We start from the raw sequence: 14,741 nt of genomic DNA, 5'->3' as shown, positions 1-14,741 counted from the left end.
ACACCACAGGTGCTCGATGGTGATTTGAAAGGAGTTTTGAACAGGACCTCTTTGGAACACAGGCCTCCTCCACCCCTTGGAACAAAACATCCATCGTCCCTGGGTGGGCTCGAACCACCATCCTTTCGGTTAACAGCCGAACGCGCTAACCAATTGCGCCACAGAGACCGGCGGCAAGTCAGCCACTGGGTCAGGTTATAAAAAAGCACAATTGGACGTTTCCGGCAAAGACAAACTAGTTTTCCACTAGCGTAATGTGTACAGCGCGCTGAAAACCGAAACCACCTTTTGGGAAGAGAGATAGCTAATAGATACGCCCAACGTGGGGCTCGAACCCACGACCCTGAGATTAAGAGTCTCATGCTCTACCGACTGAGCTAGCCGGGCGGGTGCAGGGCTTTGCTTCGGGCTGGTCGCAGATTTTAACGGAGCCTCACATTTTGCGAATCGATTGGCCTCATGTCTGAGAGCCTGATAGGTTACAAGTTACTGGTGGCCTCCTTATATGACCAAAACCCCCATTCGATCACAGTCGAAAGTTGGAAATGGGTATTTGAAAGGTGGTGATTTGAAAGGAGTTTTGAACAGGACCTCACTGGGACACAGTAGGGCATCGAGGAGGCCTCGATGGTGATTTAAAAGGAATTTTGAACAGGACCTCTTTGGAAGACAGGCCTCCTCCACACTTGGAACAAAACATGATCATTCCATCCACACACCACAGATGCTCGATGGGGATTTAAAAGGAGTTTTGAACAGGACCTCAATGGAACACAGTCCTCCTCTACCACTAGGAACAAAACATGATCATTCCATCCACACACCACAGATGCTCGATGGTGATTTGAAAGGAGTTTTGAACAGGACCTCTTTGGAACAAAGGCCTCCTCCACCCCTTGGAACAAAACAAGGGATGGAGGACATCACCATTATATCCTCACACCACAGATGCTCGATGGTGATTTGAAAGGAGTTTTGAACAGGACCTCTTTGGAACACAGTGTCCTCTACCATTTGGAACAAAACATGATGCTCGATGGGGATTTAAAAGGAGTTTTGAACAGGACCTCAATGCAACACAGTCCTCCTCTACCACTTGGAACAAAACATGATCATTCCATCCACACACCACAGATGCTCGATGGTGATTTGAAAGGAGTTTTGAACAGGACCTCAATGGAACACAGGCCTCCTCCTCCACTTGGAACAAAACATCACCATTATATCCTCACACCACAGATGCTCGATGGTGATTTGAAAGGAGTTTTGAACAGGACCTCTTTGGAACACAGGCCTCCTCCTCCACTTGGAACAAAACATCACCATTATATCCACACACCACAGATGCTCGATGGTGATTTGAAAGGAGTTTTGAACAGGACCTCTTTGGAACACAGGCCTCCTCCTCCACTTGGAACAAAACGTTACCATTATATCCTCACACCACAGATGCTCGATGGTGATTTGAAAGGAGTTTTGAACAGGACCTCTTTGGAACACAGGCCTCCTCCTCCACTTGGAACAAAACATCACCATTATATCCACACACCACAGATGCTCGATGGTGATTTGAAAGGAGTTTTGAACAGGACCTCTTTGGAACACAGGCCTCCTCCACCCCTTGGAACAAAAGATCCATCGTCCCTGGGTGGGCTCGAACCACCATCCTTTCGGTTAACAGCCGAAAGCGCTAACCAATTGCGCCACAGAGACCGGCGGCAAGTCAGCCACTGGGTCAGGTTATAAAAAAGCACAATTGGACGTTTCCGGCAAAGACAAACTAGTTTTCCACTAGCGTAATGTGTACAGCGCGCTGAAAACCGAGACCACCTGTTGGGAAGAGAGATAGCTAATAAATACGACCAACGTGGGGCTCGAACCCACGACCCTGAGATTAAGAGTCTCAAGCTCTACCGACTGAGCTAGCCGGGCGGGTGCAAGGCTTTGCTTCGGGCTGGTCGCAGATTTTAACGGAGCCTCATATTTTGCGAATCGATTGGCCTCATGTCTGAGAGCCTGATAGGTTCAAAGTTACTGGTGGCCTTCTTTTATGACCAAAACCCCCATTCGATCACAGTCGAAAGATGGAAATGGGTATTTGAAAGGTGGTGATTTGAAAGGAGTTTTGAACAGGACCTCACTGGAACACAGTAGGGCATCGAGGAGGCCTCGATGGTGATTTAAAAGGAGTTTTGAACAGGACCTCTTTGGAACACAGGCCTCCTCCTCCACTTGGAACAAAACATTACCATTATATCCTCACACCACAGATGCTCGATGGTGATTTGAAAGGAGTTTTGAACAGGACCTCTTTGGAACACAGGCCTCCTCCTCCACTTGGAACAAAACATCACCATTATATCCACACACCACAGATGCTCGATGGTGATTTGAAAGGAGTTTTGAACAGGACCTCTTTGGAACACAGGCCTCCTCCACCCCTTGGCACAAAACATCCATCGTCCCTGGGTGGGCTCGAACCACCATCCTTTCGGTTAACAGCCGAACGCGCTAACCAATTGCGCCACAGAGACCGGTGGCAAGTCAGCCACTGGGTCAGGTTATAAAAAAGCACAATTGGACGTTTCCGGCAAAGACAAAGTAGTTTTCCACTAGCGTAATGTGTACAGCGCGCTGAAAACCGAGACCACCTGTTGGGAAGAGAGATAGCTAATAGACACGCCCAACGTGGGGCTCGAACCCACGACCCTGAGATTAAGAGTCTCATGCTCTACCGACTGAGCTAGCCGGGCGGGTGCAGGGCTTTGCTTCGGGCTGGTCGCAGATTTTAACGGAGCCTCATATTTTGCGAATCGATTGGCCTCATGTCTGAGAGCCTGATAGGTTACAAGTTACTGGTGGCCTCCTTTTATGACCAAAACCCCCATTCGATCACAGTCAAAAGTTGGAAATGGGTATTTGAAAGGTGGTGATTTGAAAGGAGTTTTGAACAGGACCTCACTGGAACACAGTAGGGCATCGAGGAGGCCTCGATGGTGATTTAAAAGGAATTTTGAACAGGACCTCTTTGGAACACAGGCCTCCTCCACACTTGGAACAAAACATCACCATTATATCCACACACCACAGATGCTCGATGGTGATTTGAAAGGAGTTTTGAACAGGACCTCTTTGGAACAAAGGCCTCCTCCTCCACTTGGAACAAAACATTACCATTATATCCTCACACCACAGATGCTCGATGGTGATTTGAAAGGAGTTTTGAACAGGACCTCTTTGGAACACAGGCCTCCTCCTCCACTTGGAACAAAACATCACCATTATATCCTCACACCACAGATGCTCGATGGTGATTTGAAAGGAGTTTTGAACAGGACCTCTTTGGAACAAAGGCCTCCTCCTCCACTTGGAACAAAACATCACCATTATATCCACACACCACAGGTGCTCGATGGTGATTTGAAAGGAGTTTTGAACAGGACCTCTTTGGAACACAGGCCTCCTCCACCCCTTGGAACAAAACATCCATCGTCCCTGGGTGGGCTCGAACCACCATCCTTTCGGTTAACAGCCGAACGCGCTAACCAATTGCGCCACAGAGACCGGCGGCAAGTCAGCCACTGGGTCAGGTTATAAAAAAGCACAATTGGACGTTTCCGGCAAAGACAAACTAGTTTTCCACTAGCGTAATGTGTACAGCGCGCTGAAAACCGAAACCACCTTTTGGGAAGAGAGATAGCTAATAGATACGCCCAACGTGGGGCTCGAACCCACGACCCTGAGATTAAGAGTCTCATGCTCTACCGACTGAGCTAGCCGGGCGGGTGCAGGGCTTTGCTTCGGGCTGGTCGCAGATTTTAACGGAGCCTCACATTTTGCGAATCGATTGGCCTCATGTCTGAGAGCCTGATAGGTTACAAGTTACTGGTGGCCTCCTTATATGACCAAAACCCCCATTCGATCACAGTCGAAAGTTGGAAATGGGTATTTGAAAGGTGGTGATTTGAAAGGAGTTTTGAACAGGACCTCACTGGGACACAGTAGGGCATCGAGGAGGCCTCGATGGTGATTTAAAAGGAATTTTGAACAGGACCTCTTTGGAAGACAGGCCTCCTCCACACTTGGAACAAAACATGATCATTCCATCCACACACCACAGATGCTCGATGGGGATTTAAAAGGAGTTTTGAACAGGACCTCAATGGAACACAGTCCTCCTCTACCACTAGGAACAAAACATGATCATTCCATCCACACACCACAGATGCTCGATGGTGATTTGAAAGGAGTTTTGAACAGGACCTCTTTGGAACAAAGGCCTCCTCCACCCCTTGGAACAAAACAAGGGATGGAGGACATCACCATTATATCCTCACACCACAGATGCTCGATGGTGATTTGAAAGGAGTTTTGAACAGGACCTCTTTGGAACACAGTGTCCTCTACCATTTGGAACAAAACATGATGCTCGATGGGGATTTAAAAGGAGTTTTGAACAGGACCTCAATGCAACACAGTCCTCCTCTACCACTTGGAACAAAACATGATCATTCCATCCACACACCACAGATGCTCGATGGTGATTTGAAAGGAGTTTTGAACAGGACCTCAATGGAACACAGGCCTCCTCCTCCACTTGGAACAAAACATCACCATTATATCCTCACACCACAGATGCTCGATGGTGATTTGAAAGGAGTTTTGAACAGGACCTCTTTGGAACACAGGCCTCCTCCTCCACTTGGAACAAAACATCACCATTATATCCACACACCACAGATGCTCGATGGTGATTTGAAAGGAGTTTTGAACAGGACCTCTTTGGAACACAGGCCTCCTCCTCCACTTGGAACAAAACGTTACCATTATATCCTCACACCACAGATGCTCGATGGTGATTTGAAAGGAGTTTTGAACAGGACCTCTTTGGAACACAGGCCTCCTCCTCCACTTGGAACAAAACATCACCATTATATCCACACACCACAGATGCTCGATGGTGATTTGAAAGGAGTTTTGAACAGGACCTCTTTGGAACACAGGCCTCCTCCACCCCTTGGAACAAAAGATCCATCGTCCCTGGGTGGGCTCGAACCACCATCCTTTCGGTTAACAGCCGAACGCGCTAACCAATTGCGCCACAGAGACCGGCGGCAAGTCAGCCACTGGGTCAGGTTATAAAAAAGCACAATTGGACGTTTCCGGCAAAGACAAACTAGTTTTCCACTAGCGTAATGTGTACAGCGCGCTGAAAACCGAGACCACCTGTTGGGAAGAGAGATAGCTAATAAATACGCCCAACGTGGGGCTCGAACCCACGACCCTGAGATTAAGAGTCTCATGCTCTACCGACTGAGCTAGCCGGGCGGGTGCAAGGCTTTGCTTCGGGCTGGTCGCAGATTTTAACGGAGCCTCATATTTTGCGAATCGATTGGCCTCATGTCTGAGAGCCTGATAGGTTCAAAGTTACTGGTGGCCTTCTTTTATGACCAAAACCCCCATTCGATCACAGTCGAAAGATGGAAATGGGTATTTGAAAGGTGGTGATTTGAAAGGAGTTTTGAACAGGACCTCACTGGAACACAGTAGGGCATCGAGGAGGCCTCGATGGTGATTTAAAAGGAGTTTTGAACAGGACCTCTTTGGAACACAGGCCTCCTCCTCCACTTGGAACAAAACATTACCATTATATCCTCACACCACAGATGCTCGATGGTGATTTGAAAGGAGTTTTGAACAGGACCTCTTTGGAACACAGGCCTCCTCCTCCACTTGGAACAAAACATCACCATTATATCCACACACCACAGATGCTCGATGGTGATTTGAAAGGAGTTTTGAACAGGACCTCTTTGGAACACAGGCCTCCTCCACCCCTTGGCACAAAACATCCATCGTCCCTGGGTGGGCTCGAACCACCATCCTTTCGGTTAACAGCCGAACGCGCTAACCAATTGCGCCACAGAGACCGGTGGCAAGTCAGCCACTGGGTCAGGTTATAAAAAAGCACAATTGGACGTTTCCGGCAAAGACAAAGTAGTTTTCCACTAGCGTAATGTGTACAGCGCGCTGAAAACCGAGACCACCTGTTGGGAAGAGAGATAGCTAATAGACACGCCCAACGTGGGGCTCGAACCCACGACCCTGAGATTAAGAGTCTCATGCTCTACCGACTGAGCTAGCCGGGCGGGTGCAGGGCTTTGCTTCGGGCTGGTCGCAGATTTTAACGGAGCCTCATATTTTGCGAATCGATTGGCCTCATGTCTGAGAGCCTGATAGGTTACAAGTTACTGGTGGCCTCCTTTTATGACCAAAACCCCCATTCGATCACAGTCAAAAGTTGGAAATGGGTATTTGAAAGGTGGTGATTTGAAAGGAGTTTTGAACAGGACCTCACTGGAACACAGTAGGGCATCGAGGAGGCCTCGATGGTGATTTAAAAGGAATTTTGAACAGGACCTCTTTGGAACACAGGCCTCCTCCACACTTGGAACAAAACATCACCATTATATCCACACACCACAGATGCTCGATGGTGATTTGAAAGGAGTTTTGAACAGGACCTCTTTGGAACAAAGGCCTCCTCCTCCACTTGGAACAAAACATTACCATTATATCCTCACACCACAGATGCTCGATGGTGATTTGAAAGGAGTTTTGAACAGGACCTCTTTGGAACACAGGCCTCCTCCTCCACTTGGAACAAAACATCACCATTATATCCTCACACCACAGATGCTCGATGGTGATTTGAAAGGAGTTTTGAACAGGACCTCTTTGGAACAAAGGCCTCCTCCTCCACTTGGAACAAAACATCACCATTATATCCACACACCACAGGTGCTCGATGGTGATTTGAAAGGAGTTTTGAACAGGACCTCTTTGGAACACAGGCCTCCTCCACCCCTTGGAACAAAACATCCATCGTCCCTGGGTGGGCTCGAACCACCATCCTTTCGGTTAACAGCCGAACGCGCTAACCAATTGCGCCACAGAGACCGGCGGCAAGTCAGCCACTGGGTCAGGTTATAAAAAAGCACAATTGGACGTTTCCGGCAAAGACAAACTAGTTTTCCACTAGCGTAATGTGTACAGCGCGCTGAAAACCGAAACCACCTTTTGGGAAGAGAGATAGCTAATAGATACGCCCAACGTGGGGCTCGAACCCACGACCCTGAGATTAAGAGTCTCATGCTCTACCGACTGAGCTAGCCGGGCGGGTGCAGGGCTTTGCTTCGGGCTGGTCGCAGATTTTAACGGAGCCTCACATTTTGCGAATCGATTGGCCTCATGTCTGAGAGCCTGATAGGTTACAAGTTACTGGTGGCCTCCTTATATGACCAAAACCCCCATTCGATCACAGTCGAAAGTTGGAAATGGGTATTTGAAAGGTGGTGATTTGAAAGGAGTTTTGAACAGGACCTCACTGGGACACAGTAGGGCATCGAGGAGGCCTCGATGGTGATTTAAAAGGAATTTTGAACAGGACCTCTTTGGAAGACAGGCCTCCTCCACACTTGGAACAAAACATGATCATTCCATCCACACACCACAGATGCTCGATGGGGATTTAAAAGGAGTTTTGAACAGGACCTCAATGGAACACAGTCCTCCTCTACCACTAGGAACAAAACATGATCATTCCATCCACACACCACAGATGCTCGATGGTGATTTGAAAGGAGTTTTGAACAGGACCTCTTTGGAACAAAGGCCTCCTCCACCCCTTGGAACAAAACAAGGGATGGAGGACATCACCATTATATCCTCACACCACAGATGCTCGATGGTGATTTGAAAGGAGTTTTGAACAGGACCTCTTTGGAACACAGTGTCCTCTACCATTTGGAACAAAACATGATGCTCGATGGGGATTTAAAAGGAGTTTTGAACAGGACCTCAATGCAACACAGTCCTCCTCTACCACTTGGAACAAAACATGATCATTCCATCCACACACCACAGATGCTCGATGGTGATTTGAAAGGAGTTTTGAACAGGACCTCAATGGAACACAGGCCTCCTCCTCCACTTGGAACAAAACATCACCATTATATCCTCACACCACAGATGCTCGATGGTGATTTGAAAGGAGTTTTGAACAGGACCTCTTTGGAACACAGGCCTCTTCCTCCACTTGGAACAAAACATCACCATTATATCCACACACCACAGATGCTCGATGGTGATTTGAAAGGAGTTTTGAACAGGACCTCTTTGGAACACAGGCCTCCTCCTCCACTTGGAACAAAACGTTACCATTATATCCTCACACCACAGATGCTCGATGGTGATTTGAAAGGAGTTTTGAACAGGACCTCTTTGGAACACAGGCCTCCTCCTCCACTTGGAACAAAACATCACCATTATATCCACACACCACAGATGCTCGATGGTGATTTGAAAGGAGTTTTGAACAGGACCTCTTTGGAACACAGGCCTCCTCCACCCCTTGGAACAAAAGATCCATCGTCCCTGGGTGGGCTCGAACCACCATCCTTTCGGTTAACAGCCGAACGCGCTAACCAATTGCGCCACAGAGACCGGCGGCAAGTCAGCCACTGGGTCAGGTTATAAAAAAGCACAATTGGACGTTTCCGGCAAAGACAAACTAGTTTTCCACTAGCGTAATGTGTACAGCGCGCTGAAAACCGAGACCACCTGTTGGGAAGAGAGATAGCTAATAAATACGCCCAACGTGGGGCTCGAACCCACGACCCTGAGATTAAGAGTCTCATGCTCTACCGACTGAGCTAGCCGGGCGGGTGCAAGGCTTTGCTTCGGGCTGGTCGCAGATTTTAACGGAGCCTCATATTTTGCGAATCGATTGGCCTCATGTCTGAGAGCCTGATAGGTTCAAAGTTACTGGTGGCCTTCTTTTATGACCAAAACCCCCATTCGATCACAGTCGAAAGATGGAAATGGGTATTTGAAAGGTGGTGATTTGAAAGGAGTTTTGAACAGGACCTCACTGGAACACAGTAGGGCATCGAGGAGGCCTCGATGGTGATTTAAAAGGAATTTTGAACAGGACCTCTTTGGAACACAGGCCTCCTCCACACTTGGAACAAAACATGATCATTCCATCCACACACCACAGATGCTCGATGGGGATTTAAAAGGAGTTTTGAACAGGACCTCAATGGAACACAGTCCTCCTCTACCACTTGGAACAAAACATGATCATTCCATCCACACGCCACAGATGCTCGATGGTGATTTGAAAGGAGTTTTGAACAGGACCTCTTTGGAACACAGGCCTCCTCCTCCACTTGGAACAAAACATCACCATTATATCCACACACCACAGATGCTCGATGGTGATTTGAAAGGAGTTTTGAACAGGACCTCTTTGGAACACAGGCCTCCTCCTCCACTTGGAACAAAACATCACCATTATATCCACACACCACAGATGCTCGATGGTGATTTGAAAGAAGTTTTGAACAGGACCTCTTTGGAACACAGGCCTCCTCCACCCCTTGGAACAAAAGATCCATCGTCCCTGGGTGGGCTCGAACCACCATCCTTTCGGTTAACAGCCGAACGCGCTAACCAATTGCGCCAGAGAGACCGGCGGCAAGTCAGCCACTGGGTCAGGTTATAAAAAAGCACAATTGGACGTTTCCGGCAAAGACAAACTAGTTTTCCACTAGCGTAATGTGTACAGCGCGCTGAAAACCGAGATAGCTAATAGATACGCCCAACGTGGGGCTCGAACCCACGACCCTGAGATTAAGAGTCTCATGCTCTACCGACTGAGCTAGCCGGGCGGGTGCAAGGCTTTGCTTCGGGCTGGTTGCAGATTTTAACGGAGCCTCATATTTTGCGAATCGATTGGCCTCATGTCTGAGAGCCTGACAGGTTACAAGTTACTGGTGGCCTTCTTTTATGACCAAAACCCCCATTCGATCACAGTCGAAAGTTGGAAATGGGTATTTGAAAGGTGGTGATTTGAAAGGAGTTTTGAACAGGACCTCACTGGAACACAGTAGGGCATCGAGGAGGCCTCGATGGTGATTTAAAAGGAATTTTGAACAGGACCTCTTTGGAACACAGGCCTCCTCCACACTTGGAACAAAACATGATCATTCCATCCACACACCACAGATGCTCGATGGGGATTTGAAAGGAGTTTTGAACAGGACCTCTTTGGAACACAGGCCTCCTCCTCCACTTGGAACAAAACATCACCATTATATCCGCACACCACAGATGCTCGATGGGGATTTAAAAGGAGTTTTGAACAGGACCTCAATGGAACACAGTCCTCCTCTACCACTTGGAACAAAACATGATCATTCCATCCACACACCACAGATGCTCGATGGTGATTTGAAAGGAGTTTTGAACAGGACCTCAATGGAACACAGGCCTCCTCCTCCACTTGGAACAAAACATCACCATTATATCCTCACACCACAGATGCTCGATGGTGATTTGAAAGGAGTTTTGAACAGGACCTCTTTGGAACACAGGCCTCCTCCTCCACTTGGAACAAAACATCACCATTATATCCACACACCACAGATGCTCGATGGTGATTTGAAAGGAGTTTTGAACAGGACCTCTTTGGAACACAGGCCTCCTCCTCCACTTGGAACAAAACATTACCATTATATCCTCACACCACAGATGCTCGATGGTGATTTGAAAGGAGTTTTGAACAGGACCTCTTTGGAACACAGGCCTCCTCCTCCACTTGGAACAAAACATCACCATTATATCCACACACCACAGATGCTCGATGGTGATTTGAAAGGAGTTTTGAACAGGACCTCTTTGGAACACAGGCCTCCTCCACCCCTTGGAACAAAACATCCATCGTCCCTGGGTGGGCTCGAACCACCATCCTTTCGGTTAACAGCCGAACGCGCTAACCAATTGCGCCACAGAGACCGGCGGCAAGTCAGCCACTGGGTCACGTTATAAAAAAGCACAATTGGACGTTTCCGGCAAAGACAAACTAGTTTTCCACTAGCGTAATGTGTACAGCGCGCTGAAAACCGAGACCACCTGTTGGGAAGAGAGATAGCTAATAGATACGCCCAACTTGGGGCTCGAACCCACGACCCTGAGATTAAGAGTCTCATGCTCTACCGACTGAGCTAGCCGGGCGGGTGCAGGGCTTTGCTTCGGGCTGGTCGCAGATTTTAATGGAGCCTCATATTTTGCGAATCGATTGGCCTCATGTCTGAGAGCTTGATAGGTTACAAGTTACTGGTGGCCTCCTTTTATGACCAAAACCCCCATTCGATCACAGTCAAAAGTTGGAAATGGGTATTTGAAAGGTGGTGATTTGAAAGGAGTTTTGAACAGGACCTCACTGGAACACACTAGGGCATCGAGGAGGCCTCGATGGTGATTTAAAAGGAATTTTGAACAGGACCTCTTTGGAACACAGGCCTCCTCCACACTTGGAACAAAACATGATCATTCCATCCACACACCACAGATGCTCGATGGGGATTGAAAAGGAGTTTTGAACAGGACCTCAATGGAACACAGTCATCCTCTACCACTTGGAACAAAACATGATCATTCCATCCACACACCACAGATTCTCAATGGTGATTTGAAAGGAGTTTTGAACAGGACCTCTTTGGAACACAGGCCTCCTCCTCCACTTGGAACAAAACATCACCATTATATCCTCACACCACAGATGCTCGATGGTGATTTGAAAGGAGTTTTGAACAGGACCTCTTTGGAACACAGGCCTCCTCCTCCACTTGGAACAAAACATCACCATTATATCCACACACCACAGATGCTCGATGGTGATTTGAAAGGAGTTTTGAACAGGACCTCTTTGGAACACAGGCCTCCTCCACCCCTTGGAACAAAACAAGGGATGGAGGACGTCACCATTATATCCTCACACCACAGATGCTCGATGGTGATTTGAAAGGAGTTTTGAACAGGACCTCTTTGGAACACAGTCTCCTCTACCATTTGGAACAAAACATGATCATTCCATCCACACACCACAGATGCTCGATGGTGATTTAAAAGGAATTTTGAACAGGACCTCTTTGGAACACAGGCCTCCTCCACACTTGGAACAAAACATGATCATTCCATCCACACACCACAGATGCTCGATGGGGATTTAAAAGGAGTTTTGAACAGGACCTCAATGGAACACAGTCCTCCTCTACCACTTGGAACAAAACGTGATCATTCCATCCACACGCCACAGATGCTCAATGGTGATTTGAAAGGAGATTTGAACAGGACCTCAATGGAACACAGGCCTCCTCCTCCACTTGGAACAAAACATCACCATTATATCCTCACACCACAGATGCTCGATGGTGATTTGAAAGGAGTTTTGAACAGGACCTATTTGGAACACAGGCCTCCTCCTCCACTTGGAACAAAACATCACCATTAAATCCACACACCACAGATGCTCGATGGTGATTTGAAAGGAGTTTTGAACAGGACCTCTTTGGAACACAGGCCTCCTCCACCCCTTGGAACAAAACATCCATCGTCCCTGGGTGGGCTCGAACCACCATCCTTTCGGTTAACAGCCTAACTCGCTAACCAATTGCGCCACAGAGACCGGTGGCAAGTTAGCCACTGGGTCAGGTTATAAAAAAGCACAATTGGACGTTTCCGGCAAAGACAAAGTAGTTTTCCACTAGCGTAATGTGTACAGCGCGCTGAAAACCAAGACCACCTGTTGGGAAGAGAGATAGCTAATAGACACGCCCAACGTGGGGCTCGAACCCACGACCCTGAGATTAAGAGTCTCATGCTCTACCGACTGAGCTAGCCGGGCGGGTTCAGGGCTTTGCTTCGGGCTGGTCGCAGATTTTAACGGAGCCTCATATTTTGCGAATCGATTGGCCTCATGTCTGAGAGCCTGATAGGTTACAAGTTACTGGTGGCCTCCTTTTATGACCAAAACCCCCATTCGATCACAGTCAAAAGTTGGAAATGGGTATTTGAAAGGTGGTGATTTGAAAGGAGTTTTGAACAGGACCTCACTGGAACACAGTAGGGCATCGAGGAGGCCTCGATGGTGATTTAAAAGGAATTTTGAACAGGACCTCTTTGGAACACAGGCCTCCTCCACACTTGGAACAAAACATCACCATTATATCCACACACCACAGATGCTCGATGGTGATTTGAAAGGAGTTTTGAACAGGACCTCTTTGGAACACAGGCCTCCTCCTCCACTTGGAACAAAACATCACCATTATATCCACACACCACAGATGCTCGATGGTGATTTGAAAGGAGTTTTGAACAGGACCTCTTTGGAACACAGGCCTCCTCCTCCACTTGGAACAAAACATTACCATTATATCCACTTGGAACAAAACATCACCATTATATCCTCACACCACAGATGCTCGATGGTGATTTGAAAGGAGTTTTGAACAGGACCTCTTTGGAACACAGGCCTCCTCCTCCACTTGGAACAAAACATCACCATTATATCCACACACCACAGATGCTCGATGGTGATTTGAAAGGAGTTTTGAACAGGACCTCTTTGGAACACAGGCCTCCTCCTCCACTTGGAACAAAACATTACCATTATATCCACTTGGAACAAAACATCACCATTATATCCTCACACCACAGATGCTCGATGGTGATTTGAAAGGAGTTTTGAACAGGACCTCTTTGGAACACAGGCCTCCTCCTCCACTTGGAACAAAACATCACCATTATATCCACAAACCACAGATGCTCGATGGTGATTTGAAAGGAGTTTTGAACAGGACCTCTTTGGAACACAGGCCTCCTCCACCCCTTGGAACAAAACATCCATCGTCCTTGGGTGGGCTCGAACCACCATCCTTTCGGTTAACAGCCGAACGCGCTAACCAATTGCGCCACAGAGACCGGCTTCAAGTCAGCCACTGGGTCACGTTATAAAAAAGCACAATTGGACGTTTCCGGCAAAGACAAACAAGTTTTCCACTAGCGTAATGTGTACAGCGCGCTGAAAACCGAGAGCACCTGTTGGGAAGAGAGATAGCTAACAGATACGCCCAACGTGGGGCTCGAACCCACGACCCTGAGATTAAGAGTCTCATGCTCTACCGACTGAGCTAGCCGGGCGGGTGCAAGGCTTTGCTTCGGGCTGGTTGCAGATTTTAACGGAGCCTCATATTTTGCGAATCGATTGGCCTCATGTCTGAGAGCCTGAGAGGTTACAAGTTACTGGTGGCCTTCTTTTATGACCAAAACCCCCATTCGATCACAGTCGAAAGTTGGAAATGGGTATTTGAAAGGTGGTGATTTGAAAGGAGTTTTGAACAGGACCTCACTGGAACACAGTAGGGCATCGAGGAGGCCTCGATGGTGATTTAAAAGGAATTTTGAACAGGACCTCTTTGGAACACAGGCCTCCTCCACACTTGGAACAAAACATGATCATTCCATCCACACACCACAGATGCTCGATGGGGATTTAAAAGGAGTTTTGAACAGGACCTCAATGGAACACAGTCCTCCTCTACCACTTGGAACAAAACATCACCATTATATCCTCACACCACAGATGCTCGATGGTGATTTGAAAGGAGTTTTGAACAGGACCTCTTTGGAACACAGGCCTCCTCCTCCACTTGGAACAAAACATCACCATTATATCCACACACCACAGATGCTCGATGGTGATTTGAAAGGAGTTTTGAACAGGACCTCTTTGGAACACAGGCCTCCTCCTCCACTTGGAACAAAACATCACCATTATATCCTCACACCACAGATGCTCGATGGTGATTTGAAAGGAGTTTTGAACAGGACCT

At 47.8% G+C, this 14,741-nt stretch overlaps 19 non-coding genes across 19 annotated transcripts; all 19 read right to left on the bottom strand.

The window, feature by feature from the left end:
* Positions 1 to 94: 94 nt before the first annotated feature.
* Positions 95 to 168, bottom strand: trnan-guu (transfer RNA asparagine (anticodon GUU)). The gene has a single exon. It is a non-coding gene; the product is annotated as a tRNA-Asn (tRNA).
* Positions 169 to 314: 146 nt separating this feature from the next.
* Positions 315 to 387, bottom strand: trnak-cuu (transfer RNA lysine (anticodon CUU)). Its single transcript has one exon. It is a non-coding gene; the product is annotated as a tRNA-Lys (tRNA).
* A 1,252-nt stretch (positions 388 to 1,639) lies between these two features.
* Positions 1,640 to 1,713, bottom strand: trnan-guu (transfer RNA asparagine (anticodon GUU)). Its single transcript has one exon. It is a non-coding gene; the product is annotated as a tRNA-Asn (tRNA).
* Positions 1,714 to 2,460: 747 nt separating this feature from the next.
* Positions 2,461 to 2,534, bottom strand: trnan-guu (transfer RNA asparagine (anticodon GUU)). Its single transcript has one exon. It is a non-coding gene; the product is annotated as a tRNA-Asn (tRNA).
* Positions 2,535 to 2,680: 146 nt separating this feature from the next.
* On the bottom strand, positions 2,681 to 2,753 carry trnak-cuu (transfer RNA lysine (anticodon CUU)). The gene has a single exon. It is a non-coding gene; the product is annotated as a tRNA-Lys (tRNA).
* Positions 2,754 to 3,490: 737 nt separating this feature from the next.
* Positions 3,491 to 3,564, bottom strand: trnan-guu (transfer RNA asparagine (anticodon GUU)). The gene has a single exon. It is a non-coding gene; the product is annotated as a tRNA-Asn (tRNA).
* Positions 3,565 to 3,710: 146 nt separating this feature from the next.
* On the bottom strand, positions 3,711 to 3,783 carry trnak-cuu (transfer RNA lysine (anticodon CUU)). The gene has a single exon. It is a non-coding gene; the product is annotated as a tRNA-Lys (tRNA).
* Positions 3,784 to 5,035: 1,252 nt separating this feature from the next.
* trnan-guu (transfer RNA asparagine (anticodon GUU)) lies at positions 5,036 to 5,109 on the bottom strand. The gene has a single exon. It is a non-coding gene; the product is annotated as a tRNA-Asn (tRNA).
* A 146-nt stretch (positions 5,110 to 5,255) lies between these two features.
* Positions 5,256 to 5,328, bottom strand: trnak-cuu (transfer RNA lysine (anticodon CUU)). The gene has a single exon. It is a non-coding gene; the product is annotated as a tRNA-Lys (tRNA).
* A 528-nt stretch (positions 5,329 to 5,856) lies between these two features.
* On the bottom strand, positions 5,857 to 5,930 carry trnan-guu (transfer RNA asparagine (anticodon GUU)). The gene has a single exon. It is a non-coding gene; the product is annotated as a tRNA-Asn (tRNA).
* A 146-nt stretch (positions 5,931 to 6,076) lies between these two features.
* On the bottom strand, positions 6,077 to 6,149 carry trnak-cuu (transfer RNA lysine (anticodon CUU)). Its single transcript has one exon. It is a non-coding gene; the product is annotated as a tRNA-Lys (tRNA).
* A 737-nt stretch (positions 6,150 to 6,886) lies between these two features.
* On the bottom strand, positions 6,887 to 6,960 carry trnan-guu (transfer RNA asparagine (anticodon GUU)). Its single transcript has one exon. It is a non-coding gene; the product is annotated as a tRNA-Asn (tRNA).
* A 146-nt stretch (positions 6,961 to 7,106) lies between these two features.
* On the bottom strand, positions 7,107 to 7,179 carry trnak-cuu (transfer RNA lysine (anticodon CUU)). Its single transcript has one exon. It is a non-coding gene; the product is annotated as a tRNA-Lys (tRNA).
* A 1,252-nt stretch (positions 7,180 to 8,431) lies between these two features.
* On the bottom strand, positions 8,432 to 8,505 carry trnan-guu (transfer RNA asparagine (anticodon GUU)). Its single transcript has one exon. It is a non-coding gene; the product is annotated as a tRNA-Asn (tRNA).
* Positions 8,506 to 8,651: 146 nt separating this feature from the next.
* On the bottom strand, positions 8,652 to 8,724 carry trnak-cuu (transfer RNA lysine (anticodon CUU)). The gene has a single exon. It is a non-coding gene; the product is annotated as a tRNA-Lys (tRNA).
* A 937-nt stretch (positions 8,725 to 9,661) lies between these two features.
* Positions 9,662 to 9,734, bottom strand: trnak-cuu (transfer RNA lysine (anticodon CUU)). The gene has a single exon. It is a non-coding gene; the product is annotated as a tRNA-Lys (tRNA).
* Positions 9,735 to 10,786: 1,052 nt separating this feature from the next.
* Positions 10,787 to 10,860, bottom strand: trnan-guu (transfer RNA asparagine (anticodon GUU)). The gene has a single exon. It is a non-coding gene; the product is annotated as a tRNA-Asn (tRNA).
* Positions 10,861 to 12,678: 1,818 nt separating this feature from the next.
* Positions 12,679 to 12,751, bottom strand: trnak-cuu (transfer RNA lysine (anticodon CUU)). Its single transcript has one exon. It is a non-coding gene; the product is annotated as a tRNA-Lys (tRNA).
* Positions 12,752 to 13,976: 1,225 nt separating this feature from the next.
* On the bottom strand, positions 13,977 to 14,049 carry trnak-cuu (transfer RNA lysine (anticodon CUU)). The gene has a single exon. It is a non-coding gene; the product is annotated as a tRNA-Lys (tRNA).
* Between the last annotated feature and the right edge of the window lie 692 nt (positions 14,050 to 14,741).

This window comes from Rhinichthys klamathensis, unplaced genomic scaffold (assembly GCF_029890125.1).
Source record: "Rhinichthys klamathensis goyatoka isolate OS25496 unplaced genomic scaffold, OSU_Roscu_1.1 h1tg000001l_1, whole genome shotgun sequence".
Classification (NCBI taxonomy): Eukaryota; Metazoa; Chordata; class Actinopteri; order Cypriniformes; family Leuciscidae; genus Rhinichthys; species Rhinichthys klamathensis.
This window is presented reverse-complemented; position numbering and strand designations above follow the sequence as displayed.